Source organism: Gossypium hirsutum, chromosome A04, assembly GCF_007990345.1.
Source record: "Gossypium hirsutum isolate 1008001.06 chromosome A04, Gossypium_hirsutum_v2.1, whole genome shotgun sequence".
Lineage (NCBI taxonomy): Eukaryota > Viridiplantae > Streptophyta > Magnoliopsida > Malvales > Malvaceae > Gossypium > Gossypium hirsutum.
Window position 1 is genome coordinate 73,043,498 of NC_053427.1, and position 6,753 is coordinate 73,050,250.

At 35.1% G+C, this 6,753-nt stretch overlaps 1 non-coding gene across 1 annotated transcript; it reads left to right on the top strand.

Annotated features, from left to right (window-relative positions):
• The first annotated feature begins 385 nt into the window (after positions 1–385).
• On the top strand, positions 386–491 carry LOC121228442 (small nucleolar RNA R71). The gene has a single exon (XR_005926018.1). It is a non-coding gene; the product is annotated as a small nucleolar RNA R71 (small nucleolar RNA).
• The last annotated feature ends 6,262 nt before the right edge of the window (positions 492–6,753 follow it).

Genomic DNA, 6,753 nt, shown 5'->3' on the forward strand with positions numbered 1-6,753 from the left:
ATTGTTACCCATATATTGGACTTGTTCCTCCTCGACGCTAGGGTTGAAGGGTTGATACTTTGTGCATGCTCCTCCTCCATTCGTCTCGCACCTTATTACTGGATGTACCTGAGTAGAACCAAGTAAACCATCAATCTTTTTATTTAGAAGTTCTACCTGGTTTGACAGCATAGTAACCTAATCGACGTTATAAATGCCTGCTGTTTTAGTTGGCTTAGTCCTCATGACTTGCCACTGATAGTTTTTCAGTGACATCACTTCAATAAATTCGTAAGCCTCTTCAGGTGTTTTGTTGTTTATGGTTCCCCCGGCTGCTGCATCAATCATTTGCCTTGTCGAGGGGTTCACACCATTGTAGAATGTTTGAACTTGCAACCATAAAGGTAATCCATGGTGAGGACACCTGCGCAATAGATCCTTGTATCTCTCCCATGCATCGTAAAGAGTTTCTAAGTCCATCTGCACAAACGAAGAGATATCATTATGTAATTTGGCTGTTTTAGCCGGCGGCAAATATTTTAATAAAAATTTTTCAGTCATTTGTTCCCACGTAGTAATTGACCCTTGGGGTAATGAGTTCAACCACTGTTTAGCTTTGTTCCTCAATGAAAAATGGAACAACCGAAGACGAATGGCATCGTTAGAAACGCCATTAATTTTAAATGTATCGCAGAATTCCAGGAAATTTGCCAAGTGAGTGTTTGGATGCTCATCCTGCAAACATCAAACTGAACAAATTGCTGTATCATTTGAATAGTGTTAGGTTTTAGTTCAAAATTATTTGCAGCAATAACGGGCCTAACTATACTTGACTCAGTTCCTGTTAAAGTAGGTTTAGCATAATCATACATAGTACGAGGAGCAGGATTTTGATTTGCTAGTTTAACGGGTATCGTAGGAGTTTAGCTGATTGTCTTGGTTTTCAGCCATCTCCTTGGTTGGGGTTTGAATATTGTCCTCTTTCTCGTTCTCTGTGTATCTTAAGCTTTTCCTTATTTCTCTTTGGTTTTTGCGAACTGTGCGATCGATTTCTTCGTCAAAAAGGAGTGGTCTGGACAAGTTTCTTTTAGTCATAAACTATAAAAACCTGCCAAGAGAAAGAAAAAGTAAATTAATAAATAATAACAAAAATAAAATAGAATTAACTTGCAAGAAAAATAAATGGCTAAAGTAATAAAAATTGAGCGTTCCTAATATCTCAGTTCCCCGGCAACAGCGACAAAAACTTGATTGCGATTTTTGTGTGACAGGTTTTAAATATTTATAAAGAATTGTTCTTGAAACTAACTATTATCATGATGTAGGCAAGTGTACCTATCGAACAGTAGTACAGTTTTAGCAAGACCGGATTGTCGAACCTAAAGGAACTAAAAGTACTAGTAATGACTGTCTTTTTATTATCTAGCCTAAGAATAAGGGGGTTTCTTTTAACTAACTAATTAACTAAACTAAGAATTCACAAAAAATTAGAATTAGGGGATTACTTTTGGAAAATGATTGAATGAAGACAATATCTAAGGAAGAATCCACCTAGACTTCACTTGTTATTCTGACTCCGAATCGGACGATTTATTCATTTAACTTGTTCCGTAGAGATCCTTAAGTTATGTTATTATCCCTATTCAAGACTAATAACATCTAATCCCTAGATTGAATAATTGAGACTATTCTCTAATTAACACCCTAGGGTTGCATTAACACGATGTATGGATCCCCTTATCAAGTTTCACCCTAATCAGACAAAATCTTGTTACCCTATCTCTAGGCGCGCAATCAACTCTGCTTAATTATGACAATTGTACTCTTAGACAGGGTCTATTCCTCCTCTGAGTAAAAGCTTAACTTGAATCAATGTCCTGGAATATCAAAATAAGAATTAAGAACACATAATTAAGAACAAGCCAAATATTTATCATACAATTCAGAAAATAATAACAAGATTCGTCTTAGGTTTCATTCCCCTTAGGTATTTAGGGGATTTAGTTCATAACTAAAAATGAAAACATCTCAGAAGAAAAATGAATACTAAACATAAAGAAAACCCAAACTCCTGGAGGAAAATTGAGGGGAGATCTTCAGTCTTGATGGTGAATCCGACTTCTGAGATGGATCAATCGGCTTCCCTTGAGCAGTTCCCTGCCTCCTTCTCTCTATGTCTATCCCTTTCTTTCTTCTCTAGGGTGTAGTTATAGGCTTTGAAATGCCTAAGAACCCTCGAAATTAGCCTTTTCTGAACTGGACTCAACTTGGGCTCGGTAGGGACACGCCCGTGTGCGATTACTTCAGGCCATGCTCGAACCTGTTAGAATGGCACGGGCGTGTGTTCTACCAGTGTGAATCGTGCTTCGATTCTGCCAAATTGACACGGCCGTGTGGTCTGCCCGTGTGAGGAAGTCAAGGCTGTGTTGATTTCGTACTTTGGCCCATTTTCTCCATTTTTGGCCCGTTTCTCGTTCCTTTCGCTCTCCTATGCTCTCCTAAGTATAAAACATGAAATTAAGGCATTAGGAGCATAAAAATCATCCATAAAATGTGTTAAGCATAGGGTAAAAATATGTATAAATTATGGTTTATCAATATACTTAGTGCTTCCTTCACGGGAGTTTCCTACATAGACAATTCAAAAATAAAACATCAAATATATATAATTACTATTACTCCTACTCCTAAATGAATAAAATAAAAACTATCCTATTAATTATTTTACAATTCCACGGGTAAAATTAAAAATTCAATCGTCAAAATCGTCAAAATAGGGCGATAGCCCCCTATCGGTGTTTTTCCTAGGTTCGAGATATAACCTCAAAAGGAGCCTCCACCCAATGAATATGTATGTTAGGTTGGGCTATAGATGATAGGCCCTCTCTATGTTGATCTTTGCGGCTGAAATGTTTCCTCAAATTCATCATTCTTCTCCTCTTGAAAATATCGCCCCTAAACGTCCTCCTCCTCTTCTTCTACTCCCTCGATTCCTTCCTCTCCTTCACTCCTATGCTTCTTGAATCTAGTACAAGATGGCTTGGACCTATATTTGGTTGGCGAATAATTTGGTATTCTAATATTTTTTTATCGTGCAAACTCCTAAATCACTAGGCTCGGTCACTGCATCCATTTAATCATCCATTCAGAATCCAAAATTTCACACATCGTAATCCCTCTTCGAGCTTTTGATGTTGTTTTTAAAGATGGTTGTATGTCAATTTTTTTACTTTCATTGCTTGATACAGTCCTTAATTTGTTTTTGATTGAGCCAGATGTATTGAGTGTACAGAGAATCACCTATCAAGCTTTTCATCAGCCTCATAAATTGCTCAATTGCTTCCATCAGAAGTTTAGACTTTTTGCATAGTGCCATCTCAAGGTACGGAAAGAAAACTCCAACCTTCTAGCCGTTTATACATTGCTTCATACTACGATAAATCCATCTATCGGTACATATCTATTTTTTCTGCAAAATATCATACAACAAAATAGCTCAAAAAGTGTTTACATTAGAAACATTCATTGCAGGTTTAATTCTAATGTAATGAAATTCCATCCATATCTTAGCTATAGGAAACATGATTTTTTAATTAAAGTTAGTAGGTAATTCAGTATTTTGTTGGTATTTCCATGCACCCGTTCCTTTAGTTAAGTAGTTTACAATGTCATCCATATCTATGTCCTTAAAAGTGTCTAAATCTATATTATCAAGAAAATTGATTTCATAGTGTGGAACATTATAAAACTCACAAACTTCCCAAGGACTAACACGTACTTATTTACTTCTTGCCATTACGGTTTCCCAAATGTCACTATATAGTCTCCTCATTTCCTAATCCTTGAAGGATGCATAGAACTTTTGGACAACGGAGATAACATCATTTTCTATAGGAGTTACACAAAATGCTCCCATTTATGATACTGAATTAATGCCCAAATTTCTTTACAAAGAATCATCAATGGTTCAAACCCCTTTCTTGAATAAAATGTTTTCCTTACAGCTCGAGAAAATATTTTTCGGCATTGGCGCTTCACAATTTCAAGGGATCCAAAACTAACAATGCTTCTTGTTCAATACTTCTTCTAGACTTTCTAGGAGGCATTTTCAATAATTTTTAACTAGAAAAACTAATCGAAATCAAGCAATATATTTCAACATAAATAAAGAACAATGCGATGTAACAGTAAAGCTAAGAACCCTTAACCTCGATTTCAAAGTTTGTGATTCCTTGTGAAAACTAGTTACAAATTCCTTGTTAATGTGGAGTTGGTGTTGCACCGAATAAAAAAACAAGAAAAAAAGAGAGGATTTGCAGCAAAATAGAAGGAAAAAGAAAAGAACAATTTTGGAGTTTGAGGAAGATAGCAAGTTTTCAAGTTTAGAAAGGATTTGGGATTAGTTTAAAAATATGTTTAGTTTTATGTTAAACATCAGGTGAAATAAAGGTTAAAACTGATGATTTGTGTGGTGGGTTAGGTCTACCTTGAAAACATTACAGCGATTTCGCGGCATAGAGGTTCCATGTCGCAACACCCTTGGTAGGATGTTGATGTCGTGACGTTAGGTTTCGATGTCGTTACACATTGAAACCTTTAGAATCCTAGGCTACTGAGTGTTGTGTCGTAACATTGAGCTGAATTGCTCACTTCTTTGAACCTGTTGTCGATGGTGCGATATGGGTGTTCTGTGTTGCGAGAGTTTTAAAATGTTCAGAATGTATTTTTAAATAGTTTACACGAAATTGATTCAATAAATACTCATAAATCTATTAAAGTATAATAATACACAAAAGTTTATCTCATTTTAAAAATGTCAAGTATTGTTGTCGGATTCATCCGTTAACTTCATCATTGTACACATGGATATGCTTTTAATAAAGTTTATCTCATTTTAAAAATGTCAAGTATTGCTGCCGGATTCATCCGTTAACTTCATCATTGTACACATGGATATGCTTTTAATAAATTTTCTATTCATATTAGTCCAACATCCATCATGCCATTCTACCTTTCTCCTTTTTCCCATTCTCGAATTTTATTCTTGGGTCCTGAATTCATCACAGAGAACACCTTTTACAAAAAAAAGTTATTAGCAGGACTTATAAATGTTCTATATCCTATTTGTCCTAGATGTTCCTTATACCCCTACTATTGTAGGCTACCCACCTTTTAATATTTTAACTTTTCCCTCAATTTTTACTTCATTTTTCTCTAAGTTAGTTGTGAGCCTAGAAGGATCTAAGAAAGGTTTCCCTAGCAAAGTGGATATTTCAAATTTTGCCTCAAATATAGGGCTATAGAATCAACCTCAAATGTAAAGTTACACTTTTTGATCAACACATCTTCAGGTACCCCCTTTAGTTTCGCTATAATTTTGTTGGTTGGTTCTAGTACGAAGCGAATGCTTTTTAGTTCCCTCAACCGAAAATCCTTATGTGTTGATAGGCTTAGTCTACCAACATTTAAGTCACTTGAAGCCCTATCAAGGTATATATTCCCTAGATTTAATAGCATCGTGAAACTCCCTAGGTCTTTAAATTTTGGGGGTGTTTGATTAAAGGTTATAACTCTACAGAATGTGTTAGTGTTGAACATATTTTCCTTTTCAAATTTTGTATGCTCCTCTATTATTTCTTTTATAGACTTTATATGCATTGGAAGTTTCTCTATTGATCTAATAATAGGAAAAGTATCATAAACTGATTGGAATAAGATCGCAAGACTTACACCTTCTGTCACATTTTGATGTTGTTCGTTCTACCGTAGTGGTGGAGTTGATGTTGATTTAAAAGAGAATTCGGTGCTTAGCCCACTTTTACATTCAAATACTAATTCGACTAATGGTTCCAGCCCAACTTTCACATCCTTTTGTGGAGTAATCTCTTCTAAGAATTCACTAGCATTTTCTTGATAGTCTTCCCAATCAGAGCTACTAGGCTACTCAAGATTTCAACTTCAATAAATGTTGTTATGATTGGGTTCTCCTTCTTATTTGTCCAAAATTCATACTTATTATTTCTTTGAATGTCGTCGAACCCCTAAGAGTATTTATCTATGTTAGAACCCTGATTGTTATTCGACTAATTTGTTAAGACATTGTCTATTCGCTAGCTCAATTCTAGCATTAGTAATATTTGATTTTCTTTAATTTCTCATTCTTCATATATTCCCTCTTCATAAATTTCATCACTGTAATTTGCTTCATCACTACACCAGATATAATCAAATTCATTTCTGATTAGATGATCCAACAAGTTAATCTCTGTAACTAACTTTGTAGGGATCTTCCTCTATGTAAGGGCATATACTGGGATTTCCAAATAAAAGAGAACAAAATGTAAGCAAATTAGAAGAAATAAGTGAATGACTAAAATAAATTGAAGATCGTATCTATAATCTAAGAATTTCAAAATTATTCTATTAAACGTAAAAATTAATACAAATTCAGTAATGTTGCCTCCCTGACGTGAAAATTAGTCTCGATCTTTCACTAAACTAATGAATCGACAAGAACTACTTATCTCTCGACCTCACGGTCCAAACTAGGTTGGGGTAATGGGTTCACGGATAAGCAATACCAATTTTGGGTACATTCTGACCTAGATGACTTTCTAGGATTGTCAAGCCTAGGATTTAATTTTTTCCTATCCCAAATAGTTGATCCACTAAGAAACCCTACATACAAATTAATTACTCCCAGGTCCACTTGCTAATCCTCCAAAAGAAGATTAGTTCCTCATGGATCTCATAAACAATATAAACTTGATGAAT